This window comes from Dendrobates tinctorius, unplaced genomic scaffold (genome assembly GCF_039654945.1).
Source record: "Dendrobates tinctorius isolate UK_male_01 unplaced genomic scaffold, ASM3965494v1 ptg000003l, whole genome shotgun sequence".
NCBI lineage: Eukaryota > Metazoa > Chordata > Amphibia > Anura > Dendrobatidae > Dendrobates > Dendrobates tinctorius.
This window is the reverse complement of record NW_027361671.1, coordinates 82128550-82147229: the sequence shown is the minus strand read 5'-3', so window position 1 is coordinate 82147229 and position 18680 is coordinate 82128550. Positions and strand designations below refer to the sequence as shown.

The window sequence follows — 18680 nt, the reverse complement described above, 5'->3', positions numbered from 1 at the left end:
AAATAAAAACTATTCTACAGAAAAAATAATTGTTTTTGCATCACTTTATTCTGAGAGCTATAACTTTTAATTTTTTTGCTGATGACGCTGTATAGGCATTTGTTTTTTGCAACAGTTTTCCCACTCGACAACACCTCAGCAGACACTGGCCGGGTGGGAGAAATCTAGCATCCCCAGAAACATAAGCTCACAGCCATTGTCTGCCCCCCAGAAAGGAGTAGAAAGCACATGACAGAAATGAATCACCCCCTCCCATGCCCATATACCCATCACACATCCTCCATTCCATAGGCACATCTTCCCTCTTAAAGGGATCTCCAGTATGGAAGTTAGGGCAAATCCCTCGGCACTCTGATTATGACACCAGGGTCTCTTAAAGGGATCACTGGTTTGGAAGTTAGGGCAATTCCACTAAGCGCTCTGGTTCTGACCCCGGGCCCCTCTTTAAGGGATCCCTGGTACAGAAGTGAGGGCAAATCCACTGTGCGCTTTCGTAGTGACCCCAGGCCTCTCTTAAAGGGATCTCTGGTATAGAAGTTAGGGCAAATCCCTCAGCGATCTGATTGTGACCCCAGACTTCTATTAAAGGGATCATTGGTATGGAAGTCAGGGCAAATCCATCCAGTGCTTTAGTTCTGACCCCAGGCCTCTCTTCCCCGTATGGAAGATAGGGCAATTCCACTCAGCGTTCTGGTTCTGACCCCAGGCTCTCTTAAAGGGATCCCCGGTATGGAAGTCAGGGCAATTGCCTTCAAATGCTTTGGTACTGACCTTAGGATCTCTTAAAGGGATCTCCTGTATGGAAGTTATGGCAAATCCCTCAGCGCTCTGATTATGACCCCAGGATGCTATTAAAAGGGATCATTGGTATGCAAGTCAGGGCAAATCCACTCAGCGCTCTGGTTCTTATCCTAGGCTCTCTTAAGGGGATCTTTGGTATGTAAGTTAGGGCAACTCCACTCAGCACTCTAGTTCTGACCCCAGTCTCTCTTAAAGGGATCATTGGTATGGAAGTTATGGCAATTCCACTCAGTGCTCTTGTTTTGACCCCAGGCCCCTCTTAAAGGGATCCCCAGTATGGAAGTGAGGGCAAATCCACTCTGTGCTATGATTCTGACCTCAAGCTCCTCTTAAAGGGATCCACGGTATGGAAGTGAGGGCAAATTCACTCAGTGCTCTGGTTCTGATGCCAGGCCTCTCTTAAAGGGATCCCCTGTATGGAAGTTAGGACCGTTCCACTCAGCGCTCTGGTTCTGACCCCAGGCTGATGGGATAATTTGGGATACTGGGGGTAGTAGTCCAGTGGCTCTGGATGACAGGATAATGTGAGATATTAGGGGTAATAGTCCAGTGGCTCTGGCTGACAAGATGATGTAGGATATTACGAGTAGTATTCTGGTGGCTCTGACGGGATGATGTGGGATATTAGTGGTAGTAGTGCGGCGGCTGTGATGGGATGATGTGGGATATGAGTGGTAGCTGTCCGGTAGCTCTGGCTGATGGGACGATGTGGGATATTAGGGGTAGTAGTCCGGTGGCTTTGACGGGATGATGTGGGAAATTGGGTGTAGTAGTCCAGTGGCTCTGACGGGATGATGTGGGATATTAGTGGTAGTAGTCCAGTGGCTCTGGCTGACAGGATGATGTGTGATATTAGAGGTAGTAGTCCGGTGGCTCTGGCTGATGGGACAATGTGGGATATTAGGGGTAGTAGTCCGGTAGCTCTGGCTGACGGGACAATGTGGGATATTATAGTGAATGTGGCTATGCGGAGAGGGCGGGGCTTTACACTCAGCTTTATATATAGATATAATCGTTATAATTTATTATAACTGACCGTTAGTTACTATACCCCGGCATCGCCGGGCTCTTCAGCTAGTTTAATATAAAAATAAGTAGCATCATGGGAATTATTCACCAAGGTTTACACCTTTATTCTACTCTACAGACCTTTGTTTATTTCCTCCAGAAAGGTCATTTATCGTGGAAATAAAATGCAGTGAAGCAAGAAAATTGCATCTATTTTAGTTTGCCTTGCAAAAATAAGCTCATATACCAAATAGCTTTTTTCTTTTCCAAATGACTGTTGATTCTTTATACTGAGTTAAATGAACATGGTTTGTAGACAGAGTCAGCTAACAGCATTAAACACAATTCATGTGCCATTATTGTCATCCAAATATTATTTGCTTCACTTTTGTTTATGCATTATGCTACTTATGGAGGTAACTAAAATGAAATCAAAACAGTCTTCATGTATTTCATATGATAAACCATGGAAAAATTACTCATAATGCAAGGTTTGCCCAACAGCAATATACAGTCAAAATACACTGCTCAAAAAATAAAGGGAACACTAAAATACCACATCCTAGGTATCACTGAAGGAAATATTCCAGTTGCAAACCATTTGTCATTACACAGTGGAATGCGTTAAGAACAATTAAAGATACAAATTATCAATGCAAAAATGCATGAAAAAGAATATCCCACAGAGGTCTGGATTTGGAATGATTCTCAAAATCAAAGTGGAAAATCAAATTACAGGCTGATCCAACTTCAGTGAAAATGCATTAAGACAAGAAAATGATGTTCAGTAGTGTGTGTGGCCTCTGCGTGCCTATATGACGTCCCTACAACATCTGGGCATGCTCCTGATGAGGCGGTGGATGTTCTCCTAAGGGATCTCCTCCCAGACCTAGATTAAAGAATCAGTCAACACCTGGACAGTCCATGGTGCAACATGGCATTGTTTCATGGAAAGAGACATGATGTACCAGATCTGCTCGATTGGATTCAGGTCTGGGTAACGAGTAGGTCAGTCCATAGCATCAATGCCTTCATCATGCAGGAAATGCTTACACACTTCAGCCACATGAGGCCTAGCATTGTCATGCATCAGAAGGAACCCAGGGATCAAAACACCTGCACATGGTCTCACAATGGGACTGAGGATTTCATCCCTGTACCTAATAGCAGTCAGGGTTTTGTTTGACTAGACACTGCACTGACAGACACAGCTATACTTCTTGCCACAGCTCACATTGATGTGCCATCCTGGATGAGCTTCACTACTTGAGAAACTTCTGTTGGTTGCAGACACCGCATCATGCGACTGTACAGTACCTCTAGGGAGCAATTGCAAAATGCAAAAGTGACCAAAACAGCAGCCAAAGAGGATGAGAACAGAGAAATTGGCTGTGGTCACCCCCTGCAGAATCACTCCTTTATACTAGTTGTCTTGCTAATTGCCTATCATTTCTACCTGTTGTCTGTTCCATTTGCACAACAGCAGGACAAACTGATTCACAATCAGTGTTGCTTCATAACTGGATAGGTTGAGTTCACAGAAGCATGATTGACTTGGAGTTACATTGCGTTGAATTAGTGTTCCCTTTATTTTTTTGAGCAGTGTATTTTGTTTTTGATTGTTTTCAATTAGGCAGGTCTTCAGCAGATCGCTACAGCGCTAGTTCTTGATTATCGAACAAAAGCCAATCAAGGGCTGCAACATACATACAAATGTGGTTATAACTATGACTACACATCATTGTAATGATATCTCAACGATTCTGAACAATGATTCTTATTAACAACTGACTGGTGAGGAAAACTTTTCTCACATATGAATATCTCTTGTTAACTAAAAACTGTAGCTGTGGAATAATATACTTCTGATTAAGGAGGGTTACTACTTAGAAACTTTTTAGAAAGGGAAAGAACATTAACGGGAATTTGTCAGCAGGTTTTTGCACAGACTTACTCAGCTGTTTTGTGGCTTTAATAAAATCAGCGTTTTATTAACAGAAGATTATCACTACAGGACTAGTTGTCTCATGCCTCCTGGTCAATCCACACCCCCACCACTGATCGGCAGCTTTTTGTATAATATACAGTGTACACATAAAGCTGCCAATCATTGGTGTGGACGGGGTTGCAGTATAGAAAATAGTGTTACTAACACAATTGCTGCACCCAGTAAACTAAGTGATACATCGCTAGAATCAGGATTTAACTCTTACCTAAAAGCTGTTTTATGTTTGGAACACATACGTACTTTACATATAAGTACTTTACATATATAGTCTAAAGTACAGTTAGATCATGCTGTTTAGATACAAGCTCACTTTCCAAAATTGTCCTTATTGTCATTAGCAAACTACAAAAGTGTCATCAAGTTATATAGTTTTGCAGCTTTTAAGGGGAATATGTCATCAGAAAATGACCTATCATTTAAATTATGTTTTCAAGTTTAAATGTATTTTTATAATTTTTGAAAAAGTTTTCTGACTTTTCCATATTAATATCTTAAAAAAAACTGTAATCTTGCAATTCTCACACTGGTCACCATGCCTTATAATAGACTCCCAATTCGTGTTCTGTACAGATGATAATGCAGAAGTCATATCATCACAGACAGAATTACACACAGTAGAAAACGCTGGAACCAACATACACAATATGCGATGTTACAGCTCATCTCCACCCCCAAAAACTCCTTATATCCTTATTATAGCAATAATTGCACACACCTCTGGAGTCATATTGCCAGGTGATTTTTAACGTACAATAAAATCCATAAACCTCCCCCATACTCCCCCCCCCAAAAAAAAAGAATTGCAGAATTATAATTTTTTCCCCATTTCACGCCATTTGGAATTTTTTCCCCATTTTTCACTATACTATATGGTAAAATTAAGTGTGTCATTCAAAACTACAAGTCACCTTGCATAAAATAAACCCTAACATGGTGACATTGGAAGGAAAAAAGTTATGGCTCATTTAAGAAGCAGAGGGAAAAAAGGAGCAAAACTGAAAAATCACCTGCTCTTGAAAGGGTTAAGACTGTTTTTTTATTTTCAGTTGTAATTCTGATTGAATCCGGCTGTCTATGTGCTCTAAGTGATGGCTGATAGTTTAATAGATTAAAGATATAAACATAGCTTAAAACACAAACTGCCCACATTAAAATTACAGGAGACAATAGATTATATATGGCTTAAGGCCCTGAGAAGTATTTGAATAGTAATCACTCCATTATCAAACCATTTTTAATTTCACCGAACCGCCCCTAACACCAGTTGCTACTTTATGAGGTCAAAAAGGGCTTTGGGCAGTTCATATAAATTCTAATAAAATTCACAAAATGGGTTCCCTCCACCATCCGCATATAAATGTGATCATTATTAGAGTGGCAAGTACTTTGTAATATATGGTATTCGCTGTGAAAATTGGAAAAAATATCATATCTTTACAGCTACAAGTTCTTATTTCCATGCTCAGGTGGAGGTCTATATGGAATATATAGAAATAGCATATGATATACGTCTAAAGAACTAAGAGAACTTTAGAGAAAGTAAAAGTAACAAATTATAAAAATCTCTCTATATATACGGTATTATATATGTCTCATAGTTGATAGATATTACATTGTTCATAAATGCAGGGATTCAATCAAAACTGCAGAAAATATATGATCTCAAACTAATCAATCTATTTTGATGTCGCTTGTTCATTACATGGATAGTAGTGTTGAGCACAAGTGGTCGTTACTCAAGTTAGCCTTGGGTGCTCGGGTATGCACCAAATTTCGTTGGTGCTCAAGTGATATTTTTGATTCCCTGCGGCCGTATGTTTTGCAGCTGTTAGACAGACACAAAACATGCAGGGATTGACAAACACTGGTAACCCCTGCATGTTTTTGTGGCTGTCTAACAGCCATGAAACATGCGGCCGCGGGGACTCGAACTTGTCACTCGAGCACCTGCGATACTCTGTGCATACTCGGGCACCCTAGGCAAACTGGAGCTTTGAGCACTTACACTCATCATTACTGGCTAGAAATCCATTCATACAGGTGGCATGCAAAACTATGATACCGATCTATCATTCTTTTTGCCCCTTTTTTATTTTTGCCCCAATCTCTTTATGGCATTTTACGCTAGTTTTGACATTTTTTAGGTTTGCTCGGCAATATGAATGTGGTTTTCATTATCAGAATGTTTTTGGTAAATTCAAAATGTCAGACTTTTTGAAATGTTAATTAAATTTTTGCATAATTGTACTGCTGTACCACTGTGTAGCACAAATTATCTCTTTTTTGGGCAATTGAAGACTAACATGTGAAAGGAGCCACACAGTACGGGATTTTAAAATTACTCCTATTTTCTAGATCTGGATTCAATTGTAGTTACAATAGAAATATGTAAAAACTGGACCAAAAATACAGAATATGAATGTCATCCTAAAATAAGAACCAGGCAGAACCCAGGTATATTCACAGAACGTTTCTCAAGTTAGGTTCTCTTAATAATATGTGCTTTGGTTGAGTGATCTCACCATCTAATTTGTGGCATCCTAAAAACTCTTAAAAAGTAAGTGCAGGTCGTTCTTTTCGATTACAATAATGTTATATCTCATGGGTGATGTGGAATTAGAAACAATAAAAAAAGCAGCATGAAAGCTACGAGGAGAAGAGTTTTCACTGCCCAGACAAAAAAAAGAACCTGCATGCTGTTCTCTACTGGAGTCCAAATGTTTCCAAATGGTATTGTCATCCTGTTTCCTGAAAGGAAAAAAATAAAGGCAGACAAAAATGGTTCTGAATATGCAATCAGAACATATAAATTTAGAAACAATTTTGACTGGAATTTTCTAAATGAAAATGCACAGCACATTAACAGTCAGACTATGCAAATGGATGCAATGAAAATGGAAAGGATAAGCATATTAAAGGGAACGTGTCATGTTACAAACCGCCATTAATCTACTGATAAGGGATCAATTTGCAGGTTAGTAGCATTCTGAACCTGCCGCACACCTGCATTTAGACCTCTGCTGCCAGGAGAAAATGAGCTTTATTCCTCCTGGTAGTGTTCAGATTTTAGTTATGGGTAACACCGGCGAGGCTTAGTCATGTTCGGTGTATAGAGAACAGTGGCTGTAACCGAGCTCCCGACATTGACTGACAGCTGTCGCTAATGCTGAGCTGCTGTCAGTCAGTACCGAGGGTGCAGTTACAGCCGCCACTCTCTGTACAGAGTGACGACAGAATCCGTGCCACTCCTGTGACTGACATATAAATGTTATCGGGAGGAATAAAGTTCGCTTCCTCCCTGCAGCGGGAGGCTAAGTGCCAGCGCCAGGCAGGTTCAGAGCACTGCTATCCTGCAGATTAACCTCATATCTGCATGTTAATAGCGTTTTTCTTGTGACAGGTTCACTTTAAAGGGATCAGCCACATTACTAGAAGCCTAACAGCACAAATATATTCTGGTTTAGGAAAAAACACTAATTTCATACATCCCATTCAGACCACCCTATAATTTACAGATGACCATATACGGTATATCTGCAGGTATATCAGTGAATAATGTCAAAGATAGGGGGGCTGGGAATAGACAGGAGGAGCACTACACTCAGAATAATAATACCTATGAATAAACCGCATTCTATTAACCTTTTCTAACCTACTATTTTGTGCCATTTCAGCTAACAGTCCAGAACACCTACATTGTCTAGTAACAAATCCCTAAGTGCCTTTAATTAGCAAATCATACTGACAGAAAAAATGTTCCAAATTGTTAATTAATATGCCCACTTGGGTTTCTAATGTAATACTAGAGCTCCAAGAAATTCTGCAGCAAGAGCAGGCCACTGATACTGTTGTCAACCGTTTCTTTCTGATCTAATCCTGGAGATATCAGAAGTACTGAGGTAAGAAGAGGCTGCTCACACTGGTGTCCACCCTGTCTTACTGCTGTAATCCTGGAGATACCAGGAATACTGGTGAAGGAAAAGGATTGTCACTTGGCTGTCCACCATTCCTTTCTGATCTAATATTTAAGATACAAGTGGTGCTGAGGTAAGAAGAGGCCTCTCACACTGCTGTGCACCATGTCTATTTCATCTAATACAATGGGGACATTGATGCTGAAGTCTGCAAAGTTCTATGGAATTAATGGTGCTATATAAGTGAGTAAAATAAATAATACTGAAAATACCAGGAGTGTTGAGGTAAGGCCACTCACACTGCTGTCCATCCTGCGTTTCTGAATGCTGAATAGCTGCTTTAACCTGGACATAGCATGATAGTACATGGTTGTCTTAACTCAGCAAGCCTGCTCTATCTCCAGTATTACATTTGATGGAAATAACAGACAGCAATATGAGCAGCCTCTTCTAACCTTGGCATCCCTGGTATCGCCAGTATTAAATCAGAAAGACAGGATGGACAGCAGCCGCATTTTCCCACAGCATCCCTGATATCTCCAGAATTAGATCAGAAAGACAGAGTGGACAGCAGTGTGAGCAGTGTCTTCTTCCTTTAGCACCCCTGGTACTCTAGTAATAGATCAGAAAGGATGGACAGACATGTGAGCAACCCTTTCTTAGCTCAGCACCCACGTAATCTCCAGTGTTAAATCAGAAAGACAGGGTGAACAGAAGTGTGAGCAGCCTCTTCTTACCTCAGGACTTCTGGTGTTTCATGCTGCATGTACTAACTAGAGCCTGTCCTATTACCATTCAAGGTCAAGTCTCTTTCAGAGTAACAAGACGCGGTCACTTTAATATAATGATTACTTCCTTGGAAAAGAAAAAAAAAATAATGGCATTTGGTTTAGTTATTTATCATTTCTATTCCCGGAGAAGCCATTTAATTACTCTTTACAAAATAAGAATTCCAAAGTTCACAGGTAATTGCAGTACATTGACAATTCTTGTTTATATAAGGTTTGAATCAGATGGCAATAATATAGTCATATTATTTAAAAGGAACATATCAGGAGCTTTAGGCTGTGTGCCCACGTTGCGTCTCTTAAGCGTTTCCATCACGTTTTTTCCACGGCAGGGAGTTGCGGAAATGCTGTGGACATTTCCGCAGCATTTCTGCAACGTGGGCACTTAGCCTCACAGTTGCTAAACTAACTACATTGCTGGGTGGAGTAATAAATGACAAGCTAAAATAAACCTTCCTGGCCAAAAATGGATTTTCCAAAGCTTTGAGTTTTTAAATCTTTATGTAAAAGAGGCTGCAGGTGCAGGTGGGATGTTTTAAAGCTCGTGCTTCAATTATGTGCATTTTTCCTACAAGCACAACACAAATTTGCTTGACCGATATCTTTTTGTGGAATTAAGAGATATCAATATCATGAGTGTGTTTGGAGGTGGGAAAAAATGTGAAGTGATTTATTAGCTAAGAATCAGCCTTCCCTAGGTGCACTTAACTCCTCATTTACAAAACAATGTGAAGCTGATTTTCTCACTTTTTTGTGGCCATGAAGGTGTGGTTCAATATGTCTTAGTATTTTTAGTATTCTGGCCAGTTATATAGTCAGTTTGGTGATCCTATAGCTTTACATAGTTTTGTATTAGACTTTGTGTGATAACCAAGGATAGCAAGCAAGCATATGTTTGTAATATCATCCCAGACCTTTTTGTAAATATACAACTTTCTATATTTCTCAATTCTACCAGTCTAAGGGTTTGCTGATGAGATGGTTAACTAGGGTCATATACTTCTGAAAATCAGGGAACACATGCTTGTTACAAAGGAATCTTCAGTGCAGGCTTATAAACGAGGTGAAAGAACCAAGAAGAATTATAGCCCTAAAGGCTTTCAATGTTAGACTCTTCTTATTAAAAATGATGCAAGATATGGAACCCATCAATCGAGTGTTGGCATAGCACTATAGAGAGATCAGCTAAAATATATTGCTGATGGGGTTTGTAAGACAAATTGTTGCCAGTAGACTGGCCACCTCATTATTTTAGAACATGCCACTGTGTATCGTTTCCATGCAAGTGACCATGTATACAGGCTGACATCATATAATAATGTCACTTTTTTCAATTTTAGAAGTATCAGCTGAGAAGGTATATTGTATTGGATTATTACTTTATGTGGGTTCCGGATGACGTCTCTCAGATTCTCTATTCTTCATATAAATATTAAAGGAATCCTGATGAACCTCATTCGCTTTAATGGTCCCAATTTCGTTTTTACCATTGCTGCTAAAAATACTGGAAACATTCTTAAAATCCAGTCTGGGACATATACGGTCAATATCCTTATTTTCTGTCGCTCTTTTCTTCAGTCTAAATTAGAGCATTTAGTTTTCCCTTTTTCAATAAATATAGAGTATTCTCCATTTCTTGATGAAATGGAAACAGGAAAGCCTGTCTCCAAAACCACACTTTCCTTCCAGCCTCCCTCATGCCTCGCACACTGCACCTCACACTCCATCTATCCACCTCTAAGAATTAACCATTGAGGTACTGATAAATGGCAGATATAGGGAGAGTTGTTAGCCATTTCCACATGTCAGAATGTAATAAGTTACCGTAGGTATTATTAAGCGGTTGATGACTGCAGGATGTGACTGTGTACATAATTGTATTTGTATTTCCAGATGAAGGGGGCATGAGACCCCTGAAACGCGTAGAATAAAACCACTGCAATCATACAGCATTCTCCTGGAATTTGTCTAAAGCGGCAGCGCGTAATATAGCTACAAACTCCCTTTGGATACATAATATGGGCCACATACAGTAAGGGGTTGTTTCCCTAGAAAAGATGATATGTTTTATCGTGATACTATAATGCATTTTTTGAAGCAAACCTACATTATTTTATCTCAGAACACAATTACAATAGAAAATATCTCAAAAATGACATTAAGAACTCACCTTAGCTATGTGGACAGTGACACCTCTGAGACAAATATCTAAAACCGGACGGTAATGTCACGATGGGGGCAGGCTTTGCAGCATTGAGAATCTCTCCCCCATGTGCTCACCCACCTATCCACTCTCTCTTTCCTCATGTGCTGACTTCTCCCGTCTGTGCTCTCATCTTTGACCTGTCTACCCCATGTGCTATCCCCCTTGTTGCTGTCTCTCTCCTTCCTGTGCTGTTCTCCCCTCATGTGCTGTCCCGTTTGAGCTGTCTCCCCCCCTGTGCTCTGTCTCTCTCACCCCTGTGCACTTTCTCTCTCCCCCATCTGCTGTCTTCTCCTCTCATTGTTTTTGTCTGACCCTGTACAGAACATACCACAGCTCCTGGGCAGGGGAGGAAGCAAAAGACAATACTGACATTACAGCAGGAGATCACAGAGGATACATTTTGTGAGGTAATATATTGTTTAAAAGCAGTCAGTGAAATATTTTACCTCACAAAATTAATCCTATGTGATCCCCTGCTGTAATGTCAGTATTGTCAGCTGGTACCACCAGCTGTTTCCATATAGAGACACCCATCACTTGGGTGTCCCAATATGGCGGTCAGTGAACTTCCGCCGCTTGGATTTCTGGGATCCAGATACATCTGGATGGAACAGGATGTGAAGACATTACAAGGTAATTATATATTAGACTAGATGGTGGCCCGATTCTAACGCATATGGCCAGTGGGAGACCGACGATCATAGAATCATAGAATGGTAGAGTTGGAAGGGACCTCCTGGGCCATCTGGTCAAAAGATGGTCCAGGATGATTCACCATAATCGGCGATCTCACAGAGGGGGCCTGGTCGCTGCTGCGTGTCACACTGAGGCTAAGTACCCACATTGCACAAATGCTGCAGATATTTCTGCAGTATTTCTGCAACTCCCGCCAGGGGGAAAATGCATGCAAATTCGCATGTGTTTTCCCGTGGAAAACATGCATTTTTCACGTGTGGAATTCAAGCACATTCCAAGCGATTTGAAGCTTCGCTTGGAATGTGATTGACAAGTTGGCTACACTTGTCAAGCATAGTGTTTGACAATTGTGATCAACTTTTTACTATTGATGCTGCCTTTGCAGCATCAATAGTAAAAGATAGAATGTAAAAAATAAAAAAAAAATTTAAAAAAGTTATTCTCACCTTCCGACAGCCCCTGATCTCCTCTCCATGCTCCCGGCATCTTCCGGTCCTAGTAATACTTAGCGCGAAGGACCGGAGATGATGTCACTCTCGTGAGAATGTGACGTCATCAGCGGTCTTTCGCGCAAAGCATTACTGGGACCGGACGATGCCAGGCGCATGGTGAGAGGAGGGGAAGAGTCCAGGAGCGGTCGGAAGGTGAGTATATCATTATTTTTTTATTTAATTCTATTTTTTACAGGTTTATGGTACCCAGGGCCTGAAGGAGAGTCTCCTCTCCTCTGGACCCTGGGTACCATCCGCACATTGAGCGCTGCACCGGTCATCTCCGGGCTGCGTCGCCGCTGACCTCAGTGCAGCAGGAGATGACCCGCAGCAACCGTCGGGAGGTCAGTGGCTAGCGTCGCACATCTCCCGATGGTAGCGTGCGTCACTCGAATTCCACACCAATTTGCGGCCGGACTGCGCCTGTCGCTGATTGGTCACGACCAATCATTGACGTGGGATTTCCGTTACAAACAGACAGAATTAGATGATTATATAGTAGATTACAGTGAAAACGAGTTTGCAGCAGGAGTAGTCCTCCCGAAGAAAAGGTCGAATAAGCAAAGTATGTGCTCAAAACTGAAATTATGTTACATGAAATCTGACCTAAAAAAGGTGATCGTCTTCCTCACAGCTAGGAGATTTTTTTTATAGAGATTTCATTGAACAAAGAAAATTGTAAACTTTACATTATGTATTGGCACAAAGGGTTTTCGGCACATCTTCAAAAGAAAAACCACAATGTAGTGAAACTGCATATTAACACTGCAGTATATGTGTTTTTTTAGACTGGTTTGCAGATGAAATTGATTACTGCCCGTAAAGGTTTCTTCAGCCAGCCAGTCATCTTGAACTCAAAAGCTAATTTTAGTCAAAGTCCTTGAGTTAAGTACACTGGCGTTCTCCGTAGCATCTTGTATTATTTCTCTTTCTTATAGCATTGTGAGACATAGCTCTAAAGAAATGCTGTATGGTTAATCTGTTTGATCTTCTCCACAATCAGAGAAACTTAAAAAAATGGCCAGATACTGATTGGAAGTGATAGACTTGTATAATAACACCTAACAGCCACATATATCAATAAGTCCTTTTGCTTGTGTGTTGGGTATTTGGAAAATGCTCCTGTTACAAACACTATGAAGCTGATGGTTGCTTGACTGCTTTACATGGCTAGGAGGGGTGGTCGCAATAAGGGGTTCAGAGGCAATCGTTGCAACAGGGCCATATAGCCCGAAAAGGTCAAAGGTCTCTCTCAACATAAGACATCAGTAATATAAATTGTACATGATAAATGGGTAATATAAATTGCACGTGGTAGATGAGTAAGGTAAATGGCACATGGTAGATGGGTAATATTAATGGCAAATGTTAGATGGGTTATATAAATGGCACATGATAGATGGGTAATATTAATGGCAAATGTTAGATGGGTTATATAAATGGCACATGATAGATTTCCAATATAAATGGCATTTGGTAGATGGCTACTCTATGTACTTTTTCATAGATAAAATAGGTCTACTTTCTTTTCATGGTTCCATATAACCACTACTCCTCCCATCACATTTTTTATCCTCTTAACATATTGCAGCCCTCATATTATATGGCACAGAGTACTCATAATTGATAATTTTGCCTTTCTACCGAGTTAATTCTTCTTTGACTTGCAAGCATGAGTCATCCCTCTCCAACTCCTAACCCAGCTGCTCCACTCTACCCCCTGCCAGTGACTTTTGCAGTGATGACTCATGCAGTGAAAACTGACCTCTTGTTTCTACATAGAGTTTAGAAGGATTCAGCTAGCCTGTTTTTAATCACGTGATGTCATAAATCTACTGGAAAAGATAATAACTGGGTAGAAAGGCAAAATGAGCAAATGTAAGTACACAGTTCTGAGGATAAAAATTTTGATGGGAGTAGGAGTGCCTCTTTAACCAGGTATTATGAAGAACCCTTATTACAATCTGATATTACTGGTAACATAGCATGCATTAAACGTTTATTCCCATCTTCTATTTTATAGCATATCGACAAAATCTGCCATAGGTATATTACAGATGTGAGTCCCACTATTGGGGCCTGCATCTATCTCAAGAATGGGCAGTCACATCCCCTTTCAGAGGAGTTATGACCTCACATGTGCGGCTCTCTCCATTCAATTCTACGGAAGCTATCAGCATTAATGAGCAGGTACAGCTGTGACATGTAAATGCAAAATTGTGAGTTCTCCACCTCACTATGTGGTAGCAGGAGCAGCAATCAGCACCCCAAGCATCATCCTTACAACGTGCCCCTTATCTAAAAGTTAAAAAAAGTATCAAACAAAAAAAAAACGGAAACTGCATCACGCCTGTGTTCCTTGGTAGGCCCTGCAGCTGTCAATAACAAGAAGCAATGTTCTACTAAGTTCTGACAGCGAGATAAACTCAATATATCTTTTTAAATGGAAAAAATATGAAGTTGAAACCGTAAGCCTGAAGTGAGCGAGAAACAAACAATAACTGCAGCAGCAACAGACACTGACAGTAGACATGACATTGTAGTAGACATCGACAGCCATGGATCACAACACAAAATATATTTATCAGCTGTGAAAACAGTTGTTATATTTCATTCTTGTCCTGTATATAGGAAGAAATCGCTCATCGTATCCTGTATCCAGTAACTGTACATCATATGTTACTGGGTAATAACTCGACTGCAAATGGCTTTTTACAGATGAGATATCACTGGTCAGGGGGGGATCTGCCTAAAATGGTCATCAAAATGTAGGATGGTTATTTGTTTTCCATTTCTCAACTAGCCAGAATGAAAGAAAAAAAGAGAGAAAGAGGGAGAAAAAATAGAAAACAGCGAGGGAGTTTTAAGAAGCTATATCTACCACAATGCTGTTACAAATTATGCTAAAAACTGGGCACATAGAAATTACATTTATTAAATGTTTTAGACACGGTGACAACTTGCCTGGTAATGAAATATGGCCTAGATGGAAAAGAGGGCTGGCCTACTGGAAAGGGGTGTGGCTTAATGGAAAGGAGTCTGGCTTACTGGAAAGGGGTGTGGCTTAATTGAAAGGGGTCTGGCTTACTGGAAAGGGGTGTGGCTTAATGGAAAGGGGTCTGGCTTACTGGAAAGGGGTGTGGATTGAAATTCACATCATGCACCAAATTGCACCAACATTTTGGAATCCAGGTAAGCCGAGCGCTATAAGTTTACACTATCCAGTCTAAAGATGCACCAAATTTATCAAACTGCATGAGCCATTTTGATGATTTTTGCACACTTTCAGAACATCTAATTTACAGTAAGTCTAAAAATTACACCGGATCGGCTTCAATGTCTGTCTCAAGTATTGCACAGGTGTGAGTACAAAGTACATTTGACTACCAAAAAAAGTTTAAAATTACAAAAGCATTTTATACCGAGTTGATTCATACTGTCCAAACCACGGACAGCCTGAATTAGAGCCTGGCTGCTCATTTGCAGACCGTTATGTTTTTTACTGAAACGCTCTGATGTGAGCAGAGACAGGGACCCTATTCTGACTCCATAAGTAGGCTTTTGAGACACTGTTTCTATGGATATCTGTATTGACTAGTATGCACACAAACTGATTTAATCAGATAGCTTTAAAGCGAATCTGTCTGCAGATTTTGGCTACTCCATCTGAGAGCAGTATGAAGTTGGCAAATAGACCCTGAATCCCACGATCTATCACTTAGATTACTGGGTGCATCCGTTCTGACACAATCAGAGCTTTTAGATGTAGCCTGAAGTAGAACTCAGAAAACTAAACCCGCCCACACTAGGCTCTGTATATACATTGTCTATAGACAGTGAGTTGCTTATGACAGGAGGGGATGGAGTCGGATGATTGCGCCTGTGCGTGCTAGTCACAGCAATGATAATCACCAGGTGATTAATCCTTTAGTGTAAGTAAACAACGGCACACAGCCGGCCATGTGACACATCCTTGGGTTCAGTGATTAACCCCTGACTCATGCTGTCCTCAGATTTCATAGTAAAAACCTGCTGACAGATTCCCTTTAACTCAACTGCAGGAGACACATTTGAAGACTCCAGAAGAAGATTTATTTTACAGCTGAATTCTTGTATTATGCACAATAACAGACACAGCTGTGGTAGTTGCAGTAGGTAAAAAGACTATTCTGACCCTCAAGATGTACAGTATAGAGATGATTCTCAGATGAAGATGGCTGATAACACTGAACACAGGAGGAAGAAGCAAGAAGAGAGGGGTTACTGACATCACTGCTGGACAACAGAGAGAGAGATTGGACAAATTTCTAAAAGGCAAACCTGACTGCATAGCAGTATAACAGCAATACAATGAAAATACAATACTATATGATTCCCAAGTCGTGATACAGGACAGTCCTTTTAATGAATGCTAAACACAGAATAATTTGTGCATAAACAATGAATTTTTAATTTAATTCAACTTATTTTCACTTACTGTACTTTTTATAGTGTATACATGAACGGTTGGTAGCCGAGGCATTCGTCCACCATAAAGACCCACTGTAAGGAAATTAATACCGCATAGTATAGGAAAGCGTAGTAAGCTGTGCTTTCCTTTACAGTCAAACAAATGATATGTCGGCTCAGACCGGCCAGATGGAGGCTGAAAAAACACATATTTGGCCTCCATCTGGTGAAAAACTGTAGGCTAGGTGCACAGACACAGTTTGATGATGCTTGATTTAGCATGAAGCAGAGCTCAGAAAGCTAAACCCGCCCACAACAGGCTCTGTATATACCTTGTCTATAGACAGTGAGCTGCTTATCACAGGAGGGGATGGAGTATGATAAGCCTGAAATCTGCTTCTTGTACAAAATCAACCAATCAGAATTTTTTTTTAAACGTTATTTTTAGGTTTTGTATTAGATATACAAAATTGGTTTAGGACATTTTAACAACGTATGCAGCATGTAGTGACAAAGAAAATAATGGTTAGGAAAATTCCATGTTTGGAGGGGTTGATGTCTAACTACAGACATTCGGGCCATGGCAGAGATCGTTTTTGAAGGCACAGAACATTGCCTGATTCAAGTAGTCTAAAGCTTCTAATGTTCTATACTTAGGTGATGACTAGTGTTGAGCATTCCGATACCGCAAGTATCGGGTATCGGCCGATACTTGCTGTATCGGAATTCCGATACCGACTTCCGATATTTTTTCAATATCGGAAGTCGGCATCGGAATCGGAAGTTCAAAGTTGATTGACAGCCGAAATGACGTCATCATGATGCGCGGTGTGTGCGCATCATGATGCGCCGTCATTTCGGGCCTTCCGGGGGTCTCTGCCGGCCTGCCGGGGGGCTGTGTGGACTGCCCGGGGTCTGTACCGGCCTGCCGGGGGCTGTGCCGGCCTGCCGGTGGTCTGTGCACCCTGTGGGGGTCTGTACCGGCCTGCCGGGGGGCTGTGCTGGCCTGCCGGTGGTCTGTGCACCCTGTGGGGGTCTGTACCGGACTGCCGGGGGGCTGTGCCGGCCTGCCGGGGGGCTGTGCTGATGTCCGGGGGTCTGTGCAAGCATCGTCCGATGGGACTATAAGTCCCATCTGGCGATGCCTGCTACCATGACAGTGATTGACACATTAGCCAATGATGGGACAGTAGTAGTCCCATCATCCGGCTAGTGTGTTAAATGTTAAAAAAAAAAAAAAAAAATACTACATACATACTACATACATACTACATGCATGCTACATACATACTACATGCTACATACATACTACATATATACTACATGCATGCTACATACATACTACATGCTACATACATACTACATATATACTACATGCATGCTACATACATACTGCATGCTACATACATACTACATACATACTACATACATACCACATATATACTACATACATACTACATGCATGCTACATACATACTACATACATACTACATACATACTACATACATACTACATACATACCACATATATACTGCATACATACTACATGCATGCTACATACATACTACATACATACTACATACATACTACATGCATGCTACATACATAACACATATATACTACATGCATGCTACATACATACTACATGCTACATACATACTACATATATACTACATACATACTACATACATACTACATGCATGCTACATACATACTACATGCTACATACATACTACATATATACTACATGCATGCTACATACATACATGCTACATACATACTACATATATACTACATACATACTACATACATACTACATGCATGCTACATACATACTACATGCTACATACATACTACATATATACTACATGCATGCTACATACATACTACATGCTACATACATACTACATATATACTACATACATACTACATACATACTACATACATGCTACATACATACTGCATGCTACATACATACTACATACATACTACATACATACTACATACATACCACATATATACTACATACATACTACATGCATGCTACATACATACCACATACATACTACATACATACTACATACATACTACATGCATGCTACATACATAACACATATATACAACATGCATGCTACATACATACTACATGCTACATACATACCACATACATACTACATACATACTACATACATACTACATGCATGCTACATACATACTACATGCTACATACATACTACATATATACTACATGCATGCTACATACATACTACATGCTACATACATACTACATATATACTACATACATACTACATACATACT

At 40.4% G+C, this 18680-nt stretch overlaps 1 protein-coding gene across 1 annotated transcript in view; it reads right to left on the bottom strand.

Moving 5' to 3' along the window:
* The window catches only part of CHSY3 (chondroitin sulfate synthase 3), a 498666-nt gene that overhangs the window by 263790 nt on the left and 216196 nt on the right, over positions 1 to 18680 (bottom strand). The window lies entirely within an intron of this gene.